The following is a 24,887-nucleotide window of genomic DNA, read 5'->3' on the forward strand; positions in this document are numbered from 1 at the left end:
TCGGGGATAGACAGGTGTTAAAAAAAATTCAACTGAATAAATTAAAGATCTAATTGACTTTATTCAGTGATTTATGAATTGGGCAGCATCCCATCTAGCAAATATAAAGGGGCTCCAAGAAGTGTACATAGTGGAGGATTTTTTTCAGGTAAGAAACGCTGGGACAAGGAAGTTACTAGCAAAGAGTGGGTTATTATAGGCAAGGTCACCTTCCTTTGGCAAAAGGCAGGGGACTGTCCGGCAGATTACCTCACTAGTGCTAACCAGGTAATTCCAGATGGACTGGTTTAAAATTCCACTTCTGGGACAGGTTGAAACTGTAATTAAGCTAGTTGCTATTTCTCAGTTTGGTGATGTGAGCTTAGCACAAGTGACACCATTTTAAGCCTGTTGACTTTTTTTAACACATGGAACTACAAGTTTATATAATAATTGTTTCTTTGATTTCTGAGTCTTCTACAAGTGTTAAGTTTATTGTTGTGCTTAATTTAGGTTACATACTTTATATATATTAATTAATCTAAGTTAAAGTATAGTTTTTAAGTCCAATTTTAAGTTAATATACACCAGTCTGTTAACTCAGTTTAGTTCTAAGGATGGGGGCTTGTTAGATTATAAAGGATCTTCATTTGATATATATATTATTAATCATCTTTACCTTTGCACATATATGTGTTATTTGATAGCTGATGATACTTTCCAACAGAGGATATTGTCTGATGCAACCATTCCTTAGAGAACAAAGGAATGGAAGAACCATCCATACTATCTGCACCCCAAACATGTTAATTTCTAGACTTTCCCTCAAATCAAGATCACACCCACATTTCAAATCTTCCTTCTCTGGATATGTTATGAAATTGTCCCCAGATCTCAGGAGGAAAATCAAACACGTTTCTACTTTGAGGTGTTTCAAAATGAAGGAAAAAAAGATTAGTGTATTTTTCAGTGAAAAAGATGCTAGCATTTTCTGAAAAACAGTTACCAGAAAGTTGTCATAAAAATGGATGCTCCATTGCTCTCTAAAAGTATTCAATTACAATGTTGTTTTAAGTACCTAATATTTCAGATTAACTAAAACCCAATTTTTCCTTAAGCTACATTTTTTCCCCCTTGAATTGCTTTTCCAAGGCATCCAATAAATAAGGCAGGCTTTCTTTAATTACTGAAGTCTAGCTATGAAAGGAGAGTGATCACAGAAAAGGAGGTTGTAGTTGGCTTTCACTGTTCTTTTGTTATCTCTTCTGTTTCCTGCTGTGATACAAATGATTCTCTTTAGCTTGCTGACAGTGGCATTTGCTTTGGGCTAAAAAAAAAAAAAAAAAGCTTCAGAACACCAGCTAGAAAAATGAATGTTTGTTATTTCAACAAATTGCAACATCTTCAAAATCCAACATTTGTCTTTATCACACAGTTGTAATAATATGAACAATGTAGCCTATCTCTCTGCTGTGGAATATCCTTAGTGCTCAGCTTCTGGGATGAAGTCAAAGATACATTATCAAGAACACCATGGTGTGAAGTTTGAAACAATTAAATTAACTGGGATTAAGCATAAACACATAATAAAATCATCTTTGAAATCATTTAGCAATCCTTGGGACATTCCCTCTTATTCTTTGGAAATGTTATCTCCTGGATTAATGTCACTGTCCCTGACACTGCTTCTGTCATAATTCTAGCTTTTTTCAGTACCTAGATTTATGCTCATTCTTATACTCTCTTCTCTTGGGTTGTTTTTCTTAGTCACTCTACCTCGACTTCAGTAACATTAAGGTCATGATCTAAGCTTTGTCCTTATAAATATTGCATCTTTCCATAATTCCAATATCAAGTATTCCATTCTCCACCACAAACTCCTCTCTCTCTCGACTCTCTGACTCTGAAACCTAACTCCCACAATGCTTTGACCCTATGTCGCTTAATTTTTCTCCCATTCACTATCCCTCACTGATGTTCTTACTTCCTTTCTCACAGAACTTAAATTTCATGGTTAATCATTATAAATCTTCCCATACATACACTCTGAGGAATGTTGCCTCCCTTGCTTTGTTGTAATATCTTAGCAAGACTCCAAATCTGGTTAAAACTAAACTCATGTTTTAACTTGTATCCTAACTTGACTGTTAGCTAGGGTAAAGGATAAATTGTTTGAATAAAGAAACCTCGAAAATGTAAGGACCTAAATAAAAGAGAAGTTCATTTTTTCCTCAACTAAAGATACCAAGACGAGTGGTCCAGTTAAGCAGCGAGCCTGGACTCCATGCAGACATTCAGGGACGTGGGTTTCCTTTTTCCTTTCCCATTGTTACAGCGTTATCCTTACTTCCTGACTAGAGTTGGGTAACTAGGCATGACCATGACTTAATTCATATAATCTGGAAAGAGCGGAGATGTAGTTTAATAACATTCCTTTTAACAGCTGAGGCAGGAGTCTCCTTTATCTCTTCTGCTCACACTCCCAGGTAAGGTGGTGTCACATTTCTACACCTCTGTAAGAGGGAATCTGTGAAATAGAAAAGTCTAGGCTGGATAGACATTTGTATAACTTGACCTGATTACATGAAAGGGATTTTGGTGGAAAGTTAACAGCTGTTGTATCTGAACAAAGCTGGAGAAAAACATATACTCTTTTGACAAATATTATGTCAAATTCAGAACTACTGACCATAAGTGGTCTCTTAATTATGCTTGACAATTATAATATTTTTTTAGGTGTTTCCTTTCTAGACCCATTTTATATGTATCTATACCTTTTCTTTTATGTCACTGAGTAAATAAAAACAATCGGAACGTCAATTTGAGACACATCCCAACATCTACTCATCTCCCTACATTAGCTTCCATGTATTGTTTCTTCCCATTTCTTACTGTATATGAATCCTCTGTGACTGTAAGCTAAGCTCATCGTGACTACATTAGATACCATCTAATTTCACCTATCCAGGGCCACCTTCGTAGGAGTTTTCCCCTTCTCTTCTGTATTATCAATTCCCCCTTTTTACTGAGTCATCTACATCACCATAAAAATACATTTGTAAGTATATATATGGTATATATTTATGGTTTACCATATGGAATAATTAAATATGCCATCTTTAAAATAAAGGAATCCCTCTTGATTTCATATATCACACTAGTTCCCCTGTTTATGTTCCTAATTACTGTAAAGTGTTTTTGAAATAGTGGTCAATAAATGTCTTTGTTTCCCTTTCTCTGTCTCTGTCTTTCTCCCTCTCTCTTTATATATGTATCTTTATTGCCTCCAGCATTCCCCCAAAGCTACTATTCTCAGGATTACAAATGACATTCATTTTGCTAACTCTAATGGCCGATTTTATTTTCAGTGCTCATCTTACGTGACCTTTCAGCATCATTTAACACAATCACTCTACCTAGGAGCATTACATTAGATATGCATGGGACCACAAGCCTCTTGTTTTCCTTCTACTTCACTAGCCAGTCTTTCTCATTCTCATTTCGACTTCCTCCTTATCACCCTGCTGCTAAAGGTTGGAAATACCCTTTGACTTAGTTTTTTTAGTTTTTTTGATCTATGCGGCTTCTTGTAGTAATCTCACCCAGTTTCATGGCTTTAAGCATTAACTATATGTTAAAGAATCCAGACCTGTGTGTCTTACAATGCACTTAACATTCTCCCTTAGATGTCGAATAGGGATCTGAAATATAAAATGTTTAAATATAGCCTCTTCACCTTCACCCCTACATCTCATCCTCCCATTTCAATTAACGGCAACTTCATTCCCCTAATTGTTGAGACAGAAAACAGAGCTAACTTTGAATACATTATTTCATGCCATGCATTCATTCTTTCAGCAAATGCAATTGGTTTTAATTTCACAATAGAGACAGATTCTAAATATTTTTTCACCATCATTATCACTCTGATCTAAGCTACACCATTGTTCACTTCTATAACTACAAATGGTTCCTAATTATTCTCCCCAGTTCTGTCCTTTCCCCCAAAGTCGTTCTTAGCAAGATAGGTAGAGTGATCCTGTTAAGGTCAAGGCTAATCATGACACTCCTGTGCCCAAAACATTCAAGTGACTTCTCATCTCAAAGTCTTACATATTTATAGTGGCCTAGCTTTTCCTTGTCTTTCTAATTTCACCTCCCACCATGCAGTAGTTCAGCGCATGGGCTCAGAAGCCTGATGTTTCTAGGTTCAAATGATGGTCCCATCACTTTCCAGATGTTATTTAACCCTTGTACTCCTCAGTGTCCTCTTCTGTATAATGGGGATAATAACACCTATATCACTGGGGTTTTTCTAAGATTAAATGAGTTAAATAAAAAGTACCTAGAATATTCCTGATACAGTATCAGTGCTCAATAAGCATTAGTTTCTACTTCTTTCTTTCTCTCACTCAGTTTCCACTATCCAGTGACTCCTTATTGCTCCTTAAATATATCTAGTCTATTCTTTCCTCAGAGCCCTAATACCTGTTTCCTTTTTGTTTTGCCTGAGTTCTATACCCCCATGTATTCTCACAACTTCTATTCTCATCTCATTTCAGTCTTTGCTCAAAGTTCAGTGAGGCTTCTATGACCACCATATTTAAAGTTGAATTGCCAACCCTGCATTGGTCCTCCCCATCCTCATCTGCATGAACTTGTCACTGTCATGTATATATTTACTAATTTTTGCCCCTAAACCCTAGAAGAGGGGCAAATGCTTAACAAATATGTATTGAATAAATAAATGAACAAAATATAACTTATTGTGTGTTCACTATTTCTCAATTATTGTGTTCAACTTACGCACACTTACCATATTTTATCCTTACAGCAATCCACTAGGCAGACATAACCTCTGTTTTACAAATTCAAAACCAAAACCTCAGAGAAGTTGTATAATTTGCCTAAGATCACAAAGCTACAAACTGATAGAATGGAACTCAGACTGGTATCTTTATGACTCTAGTACACATTTTATATGGTCCTTTAAATAACAAATCAAGTTAATTTTTATGACATTATGACATTGCAAAAAAATTAAGATTGCATATGCTTTATACCTAGATGCTAATATTTATCCTGGATGATATTTAAAGATTGAAACTTGTATTTTAGGTTGTACCACCTTTAAAAATGTCTAAAGATCCTTTGTATTCTCTAACATCATATTCAAAAACAAACTCAAAATAGGTAGAAAACCTAAATATAAGACCAGATACCATAAAACTTCTAGAGAAAAATATAGTCAGAACACTCTTTGGCATAAATTATAGTGCTATTTTATTGGATCTGTCTCCTCAGGCAAAGGAAACAAAAACAAATATAAACAAATGGGACCTAATCAAACTTAAAAGCTTTTGCACAGCAAAGGAAACAGTCAACAAAATGAAAAGACAACCTACTAAATGGGAGAAGATATTTGGAAACGATATGACTGATAAAGGGTTAATAGCCAAAATATATAAAGAGCTCATAACACTGAATATCTAAAAAAATTGATTTAAAAATGAGCAGAAGTCCTGAATAGATAGATATTTTTCCAAAGAGGACATGCAGATGGCTAACGGGCACATGAAAAGATGCTCAACATTGCTAATCACCAGGGAAATGCAAGTCAAAACTGCAGTGAGATATCACCTCACACATGTCAGAATAGCTGTCATCAAAAAGAACATAAATAACAAATGTTGGCAAGGATGTGGAGAAAAGAGAACCCTCATACACTGTTGGTGGGAATATATATTGGTGCAGCCACTGTGGAAAAGAGTATGGAAGTTTCTCAAAAAATGAAAAATAAGACTACCATATGACTCAATAATTCCACTCCTGGGTATATATCCAAAAAAACCAAAAGCAGTAATTTGAAAAGATATATGCAGCTCAATGTTCTCAGCAACATTATTTACAATTGTCAAGATATGGTAACAACTTAAGAATTGTTGTTTTTCCAACAGATGAATGGGTAAAGATGTGGTGTGTGTGTATATATATATGTATATCTATATATATATGTGTGTGTGTGTGTGTATACATATAAATAAAATGAACTACAATTCAGCCATAAAAATTATGACCCTTTGCTGTTGTAACAACATGGATGGACTTAGAGGCTGTTATGCTAAGTGAAATAAGTCAGACAGAGAAAGACAGATACTGTATGATATCACTTATTTGAAAAATCTAAAAAAATACAACAAACTAGTGAATAGAACAAAACTGAAGCAGACTCACAGATACAGAGTCTAGTGGTTACCAATGGGGAGAGGGAAAGGGGGGGCAACATAAGGGTAGGTGATTAAGGAGTGCAAACTATTAGGTTTAAAATAAACTACAAGGATATATTGTATAACACCGGTAAGATAGTCAATAATCTACAATAACTATATATGGAGTAGAACATTTAAAACTTGTGAATCACTATGTTGTACATCTGTAACTTATATACTATTATATACCAACTATACTTCAATAAAAAAGCACCGCCCCTTCAAAATTATGTATATGTGTCTGTGCATGCGTGTGCGCGCGTGCACACGCACACACACACTATTGTGGGCTAGATTAGTTGAGCAAAAAAAAGAAAAAAGAAAAACTAGAACTTGTATTTTAGTTGTGCCATCTTTAAAAATGTTTAAAGATATTTTGGATATGTCTAGTAAAATAAAAGCACACATGAGAGCTCAGTTTTATCTGAGGACTTACTGAGGATTATAGCCTAAGAGACAGTCTCTCAGACAGCTCTGAGGAACTGCTCCAAAGAGGTAAGGGGGGAGGTTAGTATGTAGTGATTTTGGAGCAGGGGTACCTGCAACCCAGTACACATCTCTGCAGAAAGTTGCACGAGGCTTTGTTAATGATTTTAGTACTTTTCTATGTAGAAGCAGATGCAAGAAACTGGGTCCATAAAATTTTCTCCTGAAAATATCTTACTCTCTGAAGGCCTGTCCCACCAGTTTTCCAAAAGCAGAGAGTGGCTCATTCCTGATCTCCACCCTGAACTCCTTTCAGGGTGTATTAAAAGTCAGCAACTTCTTCGTGACTTCATTCTTACAGAACCAGATGGTGAGCAACATTTTTTAACTGTCATATGTATCTAAAAAATGTTAAATCACGTCTCAAAACGAATTGACTGGTTTTAATGAATTGCTCTGATACAGAGGCACACACCGCCATTATTAGAAATTTATTACCATACTATATAGTAAACAGTTTTACTATTAGTATAAATACATTTCATGTGGTGAAGAATTACATAAAAATTTCTGAAAGTCTGAGAGCACATAAGATTCTGCTCTTTGTTCCTCATAACTCACCTGTTTGAAAAATGATTAGGTCCTTGACCTCGATTACAAGTAAAACAACACCAGAACACAACAGCTTTACATCTAATTTCTAGCTCCAAACTTACCAAGGTACTAAGTAGAAACACTTAATTTCTGTGTCAAAGTAGAAACTATTGTTTTAAAACCTAGAACCAAAGGAAATAAGTTATATTTTGCTTGATGCCTGTTCAAAGAATAACATTTCCCTTGAATTTAAAAATAAAGCCAATAAGCATTTGATCAGGAATAATTGCATCAAGGAATAATCTCCTCCTTCCTGGAAGGAGAAGATTGAGGTTAGTTAAGAATCAAGTGAATTAGTTTGAAACTGATCTACGATTTTAAAAGGGTAAATATTTCTAGGTAGCTGACCTTTACTATTACTGAACTAAATAAATTGGTTCTCAGAAATATGGCAGAAATCAAGAAGAACTGTAATTTTCTCATTAAGGAGATAATTACCCAAATAGGAATGCAATTACCCAATGATGAACAGTTGGGAAAGATAGATTCAATTTTACGAGTGAGAATTGAAAAGCTGTCAGAGAAAGTTCCAGAGGGAACAAAGGAGGCACTCATCCTGGTCACAGATCTCCACTATTCTTAATGACAACTATGAACATTTTACCTTAAAAGAGACACCTGCTGAGCCACACAATGGAAGGAGATCTGGGTGGAATTGATGCTTTCCCATATTCAGGGCATCTTAGTGCTAGCTGATTGGATAGATAAGGTGAGAAATAAGAAAAATGCTCTGCTACTCCATCTTCAAATCTGTCATATTATCTCATAGCAAGGCATTTTCTCACTTTCCTGACTAATCTTTTGTCCTTTTTTTTTCAGTCATTCTCAGAATATCTGGTATCTCAGCAACCATTTTAGATTTTTGTTTATTTATTCAGGCTGATTTCCTATACATTAAGCCTTAAGAAGGTAAGATTCATAAGGTTGGCTTATAATTTGGGAGAATTCCCATTTGAAAATAATAGAATTTAATCTATTTGGATGTTGGTTAGGATCTATGATACTGAATTCTCCAGATAGTGTGTATCCACCAAAATACAAACAAATCTTGGATGAGACTTTTTGCAATGTGATATTACAATGAAGGGTACCAGAATATGTCACCTCAAAACACACCTTTTCGGCGTACAAGTTATTTTGAGCTGGAAGCCATTTAGAGCCAGCAGACCAAAAAAATCTCTGAATATAGGGCACACATTTTCTTTGTTTAAAGGTAATTTACATTTATAAAGAAAATTTCTATTTGTAAAGGTGTCTCCCTCTCACATACCAAGAAGAGAAATATTAGTGGATGGAAGACTCCCCCTTGAATGGGGATCCCACAAAAGATGGGTTCTTGCCTGATGGCTGGAAAGAAGTTACAGCTGAGGCAGAGGGACAAAGTGAAAGCTGCTTTATTTCTCAAAAGAGGAAAAGGAAGGAAGGTGCTCGAGTGCAGAAGAGGAAAGAAAGGCGTTCGAGCGAGGAGAAGGCACTGGAGCAGGGAGCCGTCAGCCAAGATGGCCCAGTAGAAACAGCTCCAGCAGTGGCTTTGGGCCACCTGGACTTTTACGGGAGGCTTCTGCCATCATGTCCTTGTTCCGGGTGTGCTGGAGCTAATCATTTTTCTTTTCCATCCTTGCATGTGGGCTTTTCTGGTTGTTGCCATGGCAATCATCAAAGGTCAAGGTGCCGGAGGGTACGTTGCTTAGCATGCCAGCGCATCACAGTGACCGTACAAGGACGCCCAAGGTCCAATGGAAGTCAAATCCTTGGCTCTACAGGTCCCAACTAGTTCGTATTTCTCCTCTTTGCCTCCTGAGACTTAGAGTAATTTGTTTCTATTTGAGGGAGGGGTATGATCCTGGAGGCAACAGCCTTGCTAACCAGGACCCTGCCCCAGGGCTGCACTATTGTTTCTTGACTGTTCCTCTCTTGTTTCTGCATTGCCTCCCTTCCCTGATTTGCAACTGTTTGAATCTGCCCTTTGGAACTCAGGGAAGGTTGAGGAAGCTGAATGAAGCCTATTTCCTACTTACAAGAAATGGGAAACATGGAAAGATTTGTACCAAGGAGGACCCCACAGTGTCCTGCTACATATCAGGAAAGCTCAGCAACTCTTATTAATGATAAGGCATTGACTTAAATCTGCAGAACAGACTTTACTAAACAACTCTTGTTCACCTTATTTGTCTTAGTCACCTTCCCATAACTTGCCTCCCCTTCCCGGAATCCCACAACCTCTTCCCCTTTGTTTAGCCTAGGATGGTATATGCAACCTTAATTATTTAACCATTGCCTTGAGCCCCTTCTCTTTGCATAGGTGTGTAATTAACACTGTGGGTTTCTTTTAAACTCTTGTTAATCTCTCTCTTAACAGTTTGATTCACAGGCCCCAGGCAAGGAATCTTAGATGGGTAGAGGAAAAAAAATGTTTTTCATTCACTGTTGCCTCCCATCTGCCTTTAATTCACCTGCTCGTTTCACTCCTTACTTCATCATGTTTAGACTCAAATACCATGGAAAGACCTCTTTCCAACCTACTTTCTCTAAAAATAATAGTCCCTGGCCTCTCCAAATCTGTCCCTCTGCAGTTTGCACTTACTCACTTCCTTCCACTTATCACTATATATCATTCTGTTATATGCTTACATGCTTATGTTGTACACTTACATGCTTACGTTCTGTCTCTCCTTCTAGAAAGTAAGCTTCATAAATTCAGGGTTACGTTCACTGATTAATCCTAACTACTAAGACATTGCCTAGAATGTATTAGATGATTAATATGTAAATGTTGAGTAGATGAATGGATCCCCTCTTCTCAAATAATTCTTATAAGCAGCTTATTTTTCTATTAAAATTAAATCTTACCCATTCAGAATAAAAAAAAAAAAACCACTACAGAATATTACTAAAGGTTCAAGGATAAGACAAATGAAGAGTTTAAAGGTAAAGTTATGAGTATGTTTTGAAGACAAGTGTATTGCACTTTTTTTTTTGCATTATCCGTAATTAGTATTTTTCTTTGTATCTGGTTAAGATTTTACCCAAGCAAAAGAATTAGAGGAGAGGGGAAGAGAAAAAAGGAGTAGAAACCTGTATTTGGGGATGCCTATTACGAAATAGCACCATGCTTGTGTATTTTAGGACAGAGTGATGGCCCACAAGCACAATTTTCAAAATGAGAACCGTGAGTCTTAATGTACCCAGCAATAAATTTTAAAAAGGGATAGAGAGAGAATTCAAACTGGACTTAGCTAACTCAAAAACCTGAATCATTTTTGCTAGTACTAATGCTATTTCATTCAAATTTTATTTCGGCAATTCTTAGATAACATTTAGGCTATGTTTGGGAAGGAGGAAGAATAAAATGCTAAACAGAACATTTTTTTAAAAATTATATAGAAATAATTGATAAAATGAATATAAAACAGTGTGCCTTACTTTCAAAAACAATTTTTTTCTTTCAGTTTTTCTCCCTGCTTTATTCCTCATTTCTCCCCTTTCGCCAGGTTATGGTACACCAAAACTGATACCTGGAATTGCAAATTTAGGGGAGCTAGAAAAGGGAAGGCTTGGGATGTAGATTTCAGACCTTTATAGTGAAATTGTATGAAACCTGGAAGGACTGACAATTTTCCACTGTGACCCTCACTCTTCTCACACACCTGTTTCTCTACATCCCTTCTTACACGTGAATTTACCCCCTAAATTTTCCTCCCAACACCACTTGATAAAAGCCACATTGCCAAAATTCTGGCTGCTAATCTATAAAAAAAAATTCCTCCTTTTTCCAGGATCTATATTTGATTGAACAGTTTCTGAAATCAGCTGGGATTTGACTGAACATTCCCTGGCTCCCCAACCAAATGAAAAATTTGCACTCGCTTTCTCCTAGATAGCATGCTCTTTCAGAGATGTCTCACACCTGGCATTTAAAAATAATAACTTACGGTAACGATGTTCTGGTTGATTTTCATCCAGAGTACATTTTCCCAGGGGGGCTTATTGATAAGACAGGGCTTCCTCTTCTGTGAAAAACTGCCTTCAAATTTATCCTGAGTAGATTACAAGTGTAACCCCAGAGACTGACTTCCTTGGGTGCTCCTCAGTGTGGCCCTAGCTGATAGGGGTCTGAGGACACTCCCAGCAGTCCCAGCAGGCAGGCAGGGAGAATGATGAGCAACATCGATTCCACTGTGGTGCACTGAGCATTCCCCAATAGGGGCTCTGTCTGCTTCAGAAGCCAGCCTCGTTTTGTGCCTCTGTCCACCAGTGGACAAGGTCCCCGTGGAGCTTCTGGACAGTTCCTTGGTCCAGGTGCTGGAGAGGCATGCTGTGCAGCATGAAGACCAACCAGTCAGACAGAGCTCCAGCCAGTCCACCTGAATGGCTGAATTCACATTTATTAGATGCTTCTGTCTCTTTGTCTCTAGGGGCATCCAAGCCAGAGTCCTCGTGACTGCTTAACAATGCTTCCTCTGGACTTAGAGTTTCACCATTCCTTTGAAATGCTGATTCGTTTTCCATCTATTCTTCTAATCTAATTCTTCTAAATTTTAACATTACATCTGTCAATGAAAGCAAAGGAATTATTATTAGATTATTTAAATAAAAATTCAAAAGTATAAACTTTGAAATGATTTCAAAGATCTGTTTGAAAATTAGAATTGCTTTTTTAATCCATTTTTTTGGTTTTCTATGTTTGATTTTTCCTTTTTTTGTTGTTAACAATGTCTGTGAAATTTTTCAAGATATCAGTATTAAAAATCTTAATCAGGTATTCTGAATAACTCCTTCAATGATAAAAAAAAAGTCATACTCACTGATGTAAGCACATTTTTTCTCATTAAAATTTTGAGTATTTTATTTTAAAATTTATAGCAAATATTGTTATATTTCTCAAAACTGGATTTGTTTTCTTAGAAAATGAAATGAGTCTTTTCAACAAGCCTCTTATAAATAAAAGTTCCCAAATCCAGTCTACCCCATTGTGACAAGTAAATTTTATTATTTTCTATATATGGCACAATGTAAACAATGCTGAGAAGCCCTGACTTAAAGAATTTACAGAGGCTTCTGGTCTCTGGGCTTAGAACTTGTGATCACTGAATACTTGTGTATCCATTGGCTGAAAAGATCATGTAAAAAATACAGCCAATCCATATTGACGTAACTTCGTGAGAGTTACACAGTGCAGGCATAATCTTGAAAATCACCTCTAAACTCTTTTTAAATAGATAAGAGATAGACAGAATGAAGAACAGATAGATAGATGGTAGACAGATAAAGAAAAAAAGAAAGAGGAGATATATAGGTATATTCTCAATAAATGTTCATATGCCACAGTTTCATTTTTGTATTTTCTGGAATTCAAGTATTTGAGGACATGCTGCCCTCTGCACCAGCACCCTCCCCAAAATACCAACCCAGCTAGCATGATTCACCCCTTATGATGACATCTATCAGCCAGTTATTTCACTTTATTTTATAATGTGGAAATTTGTAGCTAATTATATTGTTACCTTCTGTAGCCAAATAGACTCCACATGGCCTCTAACCCAAATATTGGCTCTCCAGTTGAAAGAAGAAAGAAAGAAAGAAAGAAAGAAAGAAAGAAAGAAAGAAAGAAAGAAAGAAAGAAAGAAAGAAAGAAAGAAAGAAAGGAAGAAAGGAAGAAAGAAAGGAAAAGAAAAAGAGGTTAAAAGAAGCTTTAAGCATTCCTAGTAGCACAGCCCACTCCACCGTTTAGAAATCCAGTTTCTAAAAGAAGTAGTTTTGCATTTGCAGACATTTCTCTTGGTTTGTGTCTACACAAGTACTCATGGACTATGGATGATGTAATGTCCAATAAAAGGAATAAATTTAGGGAAAATTTTTAGGCATCTTGACTTGTTGGTAGCAGAGAGATTTTCAATATGTGCACGTCTCCACTGCAACTTTCTGCTCCTTGATGTAAAGGTTGCCTTTTCTAACCTGTGTTTCAATCACTTTCTATGGTGGTTTTGGGGCTACCTGTGTCCTGTACTGATGTGATTGTGTTGGTATCATTTTAAATGACAGGTTTTCTAGTTTATGTTGTTTTATGTTTTTATAATTTGACTAAAGGTTTACTTGTACAAAGAATCAGATAAATAATAACTATATGAAAATTATTAATTATGGTGTGAGCATGGAAAGTGGTAAAATGAGTAGATGTGATCTGTTTAATATTTCAGAGACTGAATCAGCTTTCAAGTTCATCTCTATGATAAGTTTAGTTACTTAAATCTTAAAATCCCTTACATATGATTAAGGTGCCAATGCGATTAAACACTTAAGCTTTGAATAGCCTCCAAAAAAGATGATCGCAGAGGAATTATCTGTCCCTATGAGCAAATAAAATCTTTGATAATATCATCACCGATTCTGTTTACAATTTCTGACTGACAGCTTAGAGCAGATGGGAGATGGAGAACCAAGGGGCTTCATTACTTTAAAGGTTTTAAATTAATGCCCACAGGATTTAAAGAAATGGTGGTGATATATGAAAACAGGTTTCTATAGGGAAATCAACATTATTTTTACAATGTGCATCATTTTGGGCCATTCTAATCTTCTGTAGTAGAGAGTAACCTTTGTTTTGTTGGAGGTTTACATGGACATCATAACCTGGCCCACGGGGAAGGCTGTAAGAACAAAGAACGCCTGCAGCAAGAAGATTGCAACAATCAACCACACCCCCTCCCTTGTTTTTTTGTATAAAAGGAGCCTGTATTCTGACTAGAGCAGAATGGTTCTTCAAGACCTTAATCTGCCATCCTTTTGGTCTGCTGGCTTTATGAATAAAGCTGCTATTCCTTGCCCCAACACCTCCTCTCCCGATTTATTGGCCTGTCGGGCAGCAAGCAGAAGAGTTTGGACTTGGCAAAAATTTCATTCCCTTTTTAGACAAAGAAACTGAAGTTGATAGAGGAAAAATTTTGCCAATTCATAGGCTATATTTTTAAATTCTGAAAAAATAAGCCTAGAAGAAAAGCAAATATGAACAAGAAAATATCTTAATAAAATTCAAAAAATATATATTTTTAATAACTCACTGCCATTTGGTGTATCACTACTTGACTGTGAAAAGCAAGAGATCTGTAAAGGATCAGTTAATGTAAAATTTTTTTTGCTAAAAGCATTTTGGTTATTGTCAAACATAACAGGAGGGAGTGACTTGGGCCACTTGGAAAAGAACAGTTCAATAAACATCATTAATATATACTTTGAAAATAATTAAATCTAATGAATTTATCCATTTTTGAGCAAAGCCTAATATAGAGTATTTAGCTCAACTGTATTATTTAACCTAAGATGAGAACTTTCTTTTTACTTATTAAATCTCACTATAAATGTCTGTATCTCTGGGATGCGATGAAGAATCACAGTGAAAACTGTTTAGAAAAAGAGAAAAAGAAAATACACTTGCTCAGTAATAGCCCTTAGCTTTCTTCCTTCAAATGTCCTGTCTACCTCTTACAACATTTCTAACCAGGAAAGATCGTAACGGGTGAGTTGGCAATTATCAATCCTTAGGACCCATGGAATTAAGAGCAATATATTTCAGGAACAAACACAAACCAGAATTTGTACCATACCACCTTTTTGGGGGTAGGATTGCAGAACAGAGTATAAATTCAGCAGCTCAGACCCAAAATACATTTAGACCAACAATGATCCATTGGTCTAAAACATTGTACACAGGGGAGCTTTAAATAAGATGTAATCGTTTATTATCAGGGTGATTTATTTTTGCATGTCAAAACCAGCCCACTAACTAACGTTGATTTTGCCTCACCTTCATATTTTCTTTGTCCTTGTTCTCTCATTCGCCCCTTTCTTCTCAGACCCATCTTTTTTTTTTTTTTCTTTAATCTTCCTCTTCCTTTTTTTTTTTTTTTTGAGGTTTAAATCCAATTTGGAAAAAAAAGGAAGTATGTGAGATCAACAGAGAGTGCCTGGAAGCACATGGCTTCAAAACTTTGACTATTAAATGCCCTTTTTGTGCAATCAATGTAGAATTTAAAAAGAAAAGATAGCTGTTCAAATAATTAGATGTAACCAGAGAAAGCACTCTAACCCCATCCCTCTCTCCCTCTCTCATAGCCACCCTGTTATGTTTTTATACATAGTTTATCTACTGCTGACTGTAGGCTATTTATGAAGAATTGCTTAAAAACAAACCAAAGTCCGAATCTGAAGATAATTATTTTGATCATCATTACATTAGGATGGATTTTAATGCAATCAGTGCATTAATTTCATTATCTAGTACTACAATAGAAGACATAGCAATCTAGCCTGTCCTCCCTTATTTCGCAGATAAAGATGGTGAAATCCAGAGAGGTTATGTATCTTTCCTGAACACTGGTTTTTTAGTGAAATATCAAGTACTAACACCCAACTTTCCCATTGTCACCCGTCTATACTCTACCATGTAACAATATTTTAAGGAAAGCATGCTAAATTCTTTCTCATGTATTAGTATGTCATAAAAGCATTTTTACATTCATTTAAAATAGTAAATATATTTTAATATTAAACCCCCCATAGTAACTTCAAAATCAACAATTCAACTGACACCACTTTATCTCCCCTCAAAATCTACTAATATTTTCTTTTTTCTCTCTCCGATTTTGATTAATTATGGAGTGATTATCCCAATTTTCTAAGCAAGAAATCTAGGAATCATTTGAGAGCTGAGGTTTTTTTTAAGTTAATTTTATTTTTTAACTTTTTAATATATATTTTTATCGAAGTACAGTTAGTTTACAATGTGTCAATTTCTGGTGTACAGCACAATACTTTAGTCACATACGAATATACGTATATTTGTTCTCATATTCTTCTTCACCATATGTTACAAGAAATTGGATATGGTTCCCTGTGCTATAAAGTATAAACTTGTTGTTTATCTACTTTATATATATTAGTATCTGCAAATCTTGAACTCCCAATTTATCCCTTCCCATCTCCCAACCCCCCTGGTAATAATACGTTTTTGTGAGTCTGTTTCTGTTTTGTAAATAAGTTCGTTTGTCTCTCTCTCTTTTTTTTTCTTCTTAGATTCCATGTATAAATGATCTTGTATTTTTTCTTTCTCTTTCTGGCTTACTTCACTTAGAATGACAGATGACTGGATAAAGAAGCTGTGGTATATTTATACAATGGAATACTACTCAGCCATAAAAAATAATAAAATAATGCCATTTGCAGCAACGTGGATGAGCCTGTAGAATGTCATTCTAAGTGAAGTAAGCCAGACAGAATTTTTTTTTTTAAGGCAAGATCTATATATGAGTGTAATGGTCTTTTTGACAACTTCAGTAGGCTAAGTTGCCAGTTATCTAACCCACCCTTAATCTAGTATTACTATAAAGATATCTTGTAGATGTGATTAAAATCAATAATCAGATGTCTTCAAGGAAGAGAGATTATCCTAGATAATCTGCAGCTTCAGCCATGCTTGAGAGTTTCAGTTAATCCTTCTTGACAGCCTGCCATAGAGAATTGTGTAAGTTAATTCCTTGCAATAGATAGACAAAGATACAGATGTAGACACAGATACAGGGATAGAAAATATAGACAGATGATGATAGAGATAGAGATAAACTCCTACTGATTTTACCTCTCTGGTTGAACTCTGATTGATACTCTGAGCTTGAATTTCAAGGTATCTGAGAAAACTACCTGTAATTATATGTAACATTTGTGTGTGCTAACATGTGTGTGTTTAATGAAGAAGGGGAGGATTTTAGAATCACTTGTGTAGATTCTTCCTTTTCATTTAGTCCCCATATCTAATTGGACAAAAAGGTACTTTCATGTCCAACTTCTTAAAATCATGTTAATCTATCTGCTTCACTTATTCTCCACTGACTGCCTTATTTCATGCCTCCCTGATTTTTCTCTCAAACCATTTGTAATAGTCTTGTTAATGGGTTATCCGGTTCTAGTTTCTTCTCCTTTGCATGCCACTCTCCACAATGGTGCTAGAGTGATCTTTCTGAAAACCAGTCTCAATCAGTCAAGTGTTTCCAGTCACCCAAACTCCTTAAATGTAAGAACAAGGCTAAGACCTGATAATTCCAATTTTCTAACTTCAGTTACTATCAGTTTCCCATATGTTCTGGGGATCTTGCGTCTCTGAGCCCATTTATAATCCCTGAACTTGGCACACATTTTAAAATACTTGTTTCTACTGCAAGAAAGTCCACCATTCTTGTACCACTTGTCTGAAAACTTTCCTTTCCTTTGACATTCAAAAAGATGGGAACTCTTTAAGACGTCTTCCCTGTCCTCTCCAGGCACAGTTAAAAACGTCTTTCTTTCTGAGTCCATGTGTACATAATTGTACCATATCTTGTTTGTCTTTATCTCTTTATTATCTATCTATCTATCTAATCTGTGAATCTATGTAATTTTGGTTCTCTAATTGAAATATGAGTATGTGAAGGGAGGGATCTTTTATTCCTCATATTTCTAGATACCACTAGTTTAATTTTTAGAATTTAGTGTCATCATTTTATTTTAAATGAAAATTATAGAAATAATTGCATTCTATCAATATTTACATCAAATAAGATTTGGGGGTGTTTTGTGCCTACAATAATTTTTGCAACTGTGCTGCTCAGAGATTTGCCATAATCCACTGTGATGATTTCATGAATGGTGTTATATTTTCAGTGCTTTTTGTTAAATTGTTGGCTTATTGACATTTAAAGTTTGTATACATAAGTCGTATACACCTTAAGAATTAGCCCCTTCTTTATCCCCAATTTGCCTCATACCTTTGAATGGGTACACATAATCCTACAGAAAATAAAGAAATATACAAAGCAAATAAATAAAAGATAACCAAAATTCCGTCCTAAATGTAGGAACCCATGATTGGGTTAACAAATTGTAACAGACCCCAGCCGCTTGTCTCCTTAAAGAAGAGCAAATGTGCTTAGTAACTGCCTTGCTTGCATAGTTGAGGTTTTAGATAGCACTCTGCTCCTTGCAAATTAACGACCCAGGCCCTCGGCTATAAACGCTGGGCGTGCCTACTGTTAGACAGTCTTCTATCCCCAAAGCAAGGAACTGGCTGGGCTGGTGGTCTGCTTTAGCATATCTATAAGAATGTATCTTGCTCCCCTCTTCCCATGACTTCCCTAAAGGTAAACTGTAGGCCCCCAAAGGAACGAGTGTTGGGCCGGAATGGTAAACAAGTTATAAGAAGCTGCAGACTCAGAGGTGAGAAGGCTGGTTAGCCAATGATAGGTAAGACCCCCAGAGGGGGGCGACCTAAGACAGGCACAGCCGCCTGAGTCCAAAAAAAAGGTTAAGCAGCTTCTCAGACTTCTGCCCTGATAAGCTGTAAGGCTCGCTGATGCCAACACGAACATGATCTACCAAAAGATAAAGGGTCTTCTGACCTTGAACCAGACTCTACAGTCTCGATCCCACCCTGTCTTTCCCTAAATTCCTGCATTCCATCACACAATTGTCAATGATTTCTCCTTTGATTGTACACAATAAATATGGGAGCATTTGAGAGGTTCGTGGAGTTGGCTCCCAACTCCCTCTCGCTCTCTTGACTTTTTCCAGAGTCTCGAGTAGTTCATTGTGACTCGGTGGGACTTCTGCCAGCCAGAACCCACAACTGGTGATGAACCCACACCTAAGTTTCTGAACTTTGTGTCCTACTATTAGACCTGCCTTACTAGTTCTCACTGTGCTGTGACTTCTCCCCCTTACCTTGAATCATTGACAAAATCATACAATCTTGGCTAGATTATAAACTCTAAAAAGAGAGGAATTGTCAGTCTTACCCTAGCACATTGTCTGGCACATGGTAGTTCATAAATACTTTCTAGACCTTGAATGAACATATTTTGCTCTCACCATTTTTCTTTTATTTTTTCATAAATCTTTATGACTCTATAGAATATTTGCTTTTATTTTTTTGTCATATTTTAATTGATTTAGAAATGTTTAAGACCCTTCTACTACATGATTTCTAAAGTTTCTTTTAAAAATAATGTTTGTTAAAGTTCCACATAAAGGGATTTGAGTCAGTACATTAGGCAGTAATCCAGTTAGGCTGGCATATCTGACCATGACTGTTTTTCATTCAGTTTTTAACTCTTCAAGGTGATTGTCTCCTTTTTATCATTCTACAAAGCATTTCTCTTTGGGATAAAGTAAATACAAACTTTTGATAAACATATTATTATAAATTAAGCTCCAGAATTTCACATATTTTATTTTGGTTTAAATTTACATTCTTGAAAATAATCAGAAAAATTTATCTATTTGATACATAAACATCAATTATATCTGTAAGTAGATATTTGATTTATTTCCTCATCATACGCAAAATAATTCATTCCTACCTTATATATTTTTTAAAAAATTTTAAACTTTTTTGGGGGGAGGTAATTATGTTTATTTATTTATTAATTTTAATTTTTTTTTTAATGGAGATACTGAGGATTGAACCCAGGACCTTGTGCATGCTAAGCATGTGCTCTACCACTGAGCTATGCCCTACCACCTTTCTACCTAATATTTGACGGCAGGCTGTATTTTCCCTCAGAAGTTCTGACTGCTGGATAATTTCAACTTGTCCTTCTGATTGGTTGGTTGTTTTTTTGTTGTATGTTTTATGAGCGACATGCCAACTTATTTCAAAATGGCCTTCAGCCAGGATGAAAATCGATGAAACTCCTTCAAGTTTAAGGAGTCGCTTGTCCCTTTAATGCCATCTTGAGTCTTCTTTGCTGTGTGTGTCGAGATATAACTGAAAGATTCATCTCCGGAAAAAATTGTAGACTTTATATTTTGAAATGACAATTTCTAATACCAGCTAAATTATTATATTTTATAGCATAAAAATCTATAGAAATCTAAAAATGAACATATTCTTTGTCAATAAGAACAAGTCACATTTTGTCGGTAAGTTATACTTGGACACAAATCCTGGCCCCAGCATTTAGCAAATGATCTTGAACAGCTTAGGCTTCATTTTTTGAATGTCAGGTTCCTCGTATCCAAAGTGGGGCTTATAGTGCTAACCACCTCTAAGACCCCTGTGGGGTTTCTATTAAACAATCAAGTCAAGGACTGGCCTGTAGTAATTCAGTAATAAACAACTGTATTCTAATTGCTAAATTAGTATAGAAGCAATAATTTCCCCCATTCTTTTAAGGCAGTTTTAAAGATTGAACTCACTTATTCATTTATCTTATTAGCATATTTTTAAAACATGTGTCAGGGTCAGGCACTTCTGCACTCTGATAATACAGCACTGTGGACAAACCTTTGATCTCTTAACACTTATTGTCTGCTAGGGGAAAAATATGTATCAGTGCAAGTCATTAGGAGTAAATTTCAAAGCAATTTGGTTAATAATAAAATTACTATAATATACAGTATATACTATGTTCCGAGGCATTATTCCCAGCACTTACCTATATTAATTCATTTAATCTTCACAAGACTATCCCATTTATATTCTTATCATCCCATTTTAAGGTGAGAAGCATGAAGCAATGGCATGTGAAGTAACTTGTTCATTGTCAGGGAGTCAATGTCTTGTAAAATTTGGGGACTCTTGATATTGTTTTCAAGCCCAACTCTTAATTACTAAATAATTTTATCTCATTGCATAAAAAAATAGGAGCTAAAAAAATGTTCAGAATGTCAAAGCTATTTCTATGAACCATTGGTAAACTCATTGAGAACCTCTCTCTATTAATCTGGCCACAGCAGTGTTACATAGTACATACAGTAGATGGCTCAGGCCCATGTATCGTTCTCTGATTCACTTCTGTATTAACAAGAAGTCAAAATTATTAAAATCTAAACCAAACAGTTTTTGCTCTTTAACTATTTTTCAGTGAATTCTATAGAAAATGCACTAAAGTCCTATATACAAATTATTAATTGCTTAACTTCATAAACAAGAGACGTGACTATTACAATGAAAAAAAAATCAATGTGACATGTGACCATCCTTGCGGGAGTCAGCTGCAGTACGGTTGGGATAGTGGCTTTTTTCCCTTCCCCAAAGGGGTTGATGATGCTTCTTTCCAATTGATTATGCATTACAAAATTTAACAAACCAGCCCTATTTCACTGTAGCTTCTCACACTACAGTAATTGAATTTCTATTATCAGATTCTCTTGCAGAATCTCTTTGCAATAAAAGTTGGCTATAACAGAAATGTACTTATACTTCCTTGACTCCTAGAACACAGGGTACCATTATCAGTGTTAGACAACTTCACAAGCTGAACAGATATACATAGGAAGTGGATCATTTTTCCCTTTCCCTAAATTGTTGCTTTGGAAAGGATAGAGAAACAGTTCTTTTTCTCCACCACTCCCATCCAAGGACCATGTTGTTAATGTAAAGGGGCAGAGAATAGAACAGTCCTTGGATATGTTTCCTCAGTAGGTTGAACAACTAAGACAAAAACCATCTGATCCTTTCTATGTCCTTTGCAGCCTCTTCTACCCCCACCACATATTTGTGAAGAGGTAGAAAGTTAGATGTTTCTGGCAGTCACATATTGATAAGATTAAACAGAAAGCTTATTTAGCCTTCCTGGACTAGTCAGGAGGCTACAATATATTAATTAATCTATCTTCACATTATGGGGTATTAAAACTTACCCCATTTTTAATGAATTAGAGTATTTTTCATCAATTGGCAGTTGTCCTTAGGCTGTAAGCTTCTTTAGACATAAAATTCAGAAAGTAGGAGTCGTGAGAGCTTGGATGATCATAACTCTAATCTCTAACATCCAGTAACATTTAGAAGTTATATTCCTGAAAACAGGCAGAGTGAGAAAGCAAGAGAAATGAAAGAAGGTGAATAAACAGTAAGGATGAGGGTGCTAACCTTTACATTTACCTAAAAACACTTTGTATATTTTGCCGTATTAATTCTTACAGTTACCACATGAAACTCATTTCCAATCATCAGACCTCAGATCATGTAAGTAGGTAGCTAATAAGCAGCAAAAATTGTATTTGAACTTAGCTCTTTCTTACTCCAAATCTTTTCAATACTCATGTTTCTTCAGTAAGGAAGTCAAATAACTCTAGTTTCATTCCCAAACCCAAATATAACCATGGGGCTGTCTCCAGGACACTATTACCAAAAGACTTTAGGTGGCTTCCAAAGAAATGATGTGATTCCACAGTTAACTCTGACAACGGATGATCCACAGTGTAGGGACAGTTTTCTTGTTTCCTGGAATTTCAAAGAAGAAATCCTGAAAATAGTTTTATAGGTAAATAGGCTTCAATATACAATAAGAATGAGAATCTTCAGTTCACTTTCTAAGGACGTAGAATTCTGGTCATATTTTTGATTCCATGCCCTGGAGATGTGTTTGCAATAGAAAAGCCAAACCTGTTATCCTGGATTTGAAAACAGTCTCAAATTTATACTGGTACTAAATATCTATGAGCCCCCTAGATAAGATATTTTGAATCACAGAATTTTGTTATTGGAAGTAGCTGAAGAATAAAATCAAACTCCCTCATTTGCACTGTGGACATTTAAAAATGCCTTATTAACTTGCCTAAAGTGACTAAAAAGTGAGGGACAGAGCTGGAGTCAGAATCCAGTTTTGGAATTCATGCCTGCTCTATATCTTGTAGACTTTTTAGTCCCTTAATCAAGCATATTACTTCAGTTATTTAACAGTTTTCCATTTTTTTAAATATTTAATTTTTTGTTTAATATTTTGTGTTATATATAAATAACAAAAAGAATATTAACTTGTATAAATAATTGGTCATTTTTAATGCAAATATCTAACTTACAAATAATATTGCAAATATCTTTGAAGAAAGCTTAGAACAACCCTAAGAACAAATTTTCAGACTCATCTTTAATCTGTGTTAAACAAATATGTCTTTGATTATTCAAGACAATGAAAGAATGCCTTGGCCTTAGATTATCAATCACAAATAAAACAAACAGGTATGTAAATATAGTAGAAACAAGTGACATTTAATGAAATCTTAATTTTTAACTTGTTAGGCAGTCTAACAAATTAAAGTGAAAAATTTTCCTGAATGACTAGAGTTTTACACAAAACACTTGAAATTATTGTTTTAATATGAATGATCGTCCACCTTCTTTGGTATTTCCTGTCTTGAGTCAAATAAGACACACAGTGTCTAAGCAGATCTCTAGAATATAAATGGAACATATCACAAATTGTAGCATAGTAAGCCTCTTTTTAAATCTGAGACTGGTTCTCATGTGCAAGACATTCCCATGAGCAACATTGTCATACCTCAGTCCTTTTGTTCACGTTTGTGTTGCTGTTTCAAATAAGGAACCGATTTGTGTCATGTTATCTTTATATCCTCAGCACCTAGCACAGTATCTTGCATAGAATAGGTGTTCAACAGAACTATTAAACTAACAAATGATACATAGGGACAATTATGCTAGCAATATAATTATAGCAAAAAGATCACATAGTAACAGTATAAAATTCTGATTCATAAAACAGTATATTCTAATATTAGTCTGTAAAAAGTCTTAGTTATGGTGGAATTTAAAAAATACTTTTGTCTGAGATCTTTGAATCTCCTAGAATGGCAATTAAAATGATAACCAAAGCAACACCTTTCACAAAATGTGTATATTTGACAAAGGATAAAGATACATTTTGGTAAACAGTGGAAAATTTCAGGACTTTCTAAAAATAAACAATGTTGTTTGGAAGAAAAGGAAAGCACTGATTTTAGTTAATGAATGTTTGTCAACTATTTGCAATACAGGATTCTTCATACTGGAGATGTTTTCTTTACAGCCACAGATAGATTGAACGTTGCCTTGAAAATGCCATCTTCAGGCTTCTTTCTGTTGTGAGCATGCAGTCAGTGCAGTCAAGTGTCTGTTGCTGCCAGTGCTTGCTCTGGTTTTCAAATTAAAATCCATGCCCTGGAGTGGTGTCGTGGAAAACTGATGGACATTGAGTGGCCACACAGGCAAAGTAGCAGGGATGATGGGACTAACACCAGTTTAGCAGATCAATACCGGTCAGGGCTGATTTTCAGATTCCCTTCCTTAACCGATTTTGGTGGAAGTGCTAATAAGCAGTGAAAGAGACAAAGCATGGTCTAAAGTAGAAAGAAAAAAACACGAAACATTGCTTGCTGAATTATTTTTCTCTTGATTCACACAGAGGAATCCAAATATCTAGGTTTTGGACAAAGTCCTCTCAGTTTGGGTTGCTTCAGATCGTTTGTTCTTCCATTTGTGTAAATAAGGACAAACGGGATGAGCGGGGCATTGCTTTCTCAATTAGTCTTCTGACTCGGTAATGAACGAACAGCCACATTTTCTGTCCTTTTTGGACAGTCTGTTAGCCTTCAGACAGTTCCCTAAGGTTTGATTATCTGGTAGAAACTTAAGGAAATATGTACTGTCCAGATAATGCCTGTATTTTCTAATTCTATTGACAGAAATTTCATTTACATATTTATTGTGCATAGGTTAGAGCAGGCAGCTAATTAGGTATGAGCAGAGAAAGGGAG

General features: G+C 35.6%; 1 long non-coding RNA gene across 1 annotated transcript; it reads right to left on the bottom strand.

The window, feature by feature from the left end:
• Positions 1-8,933: 8,933 nt before the first annotated feature.
• Positions 8,934-22,327, bottom strand: LOC116668281. The gene is made up of 3 exons (XR_004325397.1): positions 22,160-22,327; positions 16,462-16,467; positions 8,934-8,945 (listed from the first exon to the last, which is right to left on the bottom strand). It is a non-coding gene; the product is annotated as an uncharacterized LOC116668281 (long non-coding RNA).
• Positions 22,328-24,887: the final 2,560 nt, after the last annotated feature.

The sequence above is a fragment of the Camelus ferus genome, chromosome 2, assembly GCF_009834535.1.
Source record: "Camelus ferus isolate YT-003-E chromosome 2, BCGSAC_Cfer_1.0, whole genome shotgun sequence".
Taxonomy (NCBI): Eukaryota; Metazoa; Chordata; class Mammalia; order Artiodactyla; family Camelidae; genus Camelus; species Camelus ferus.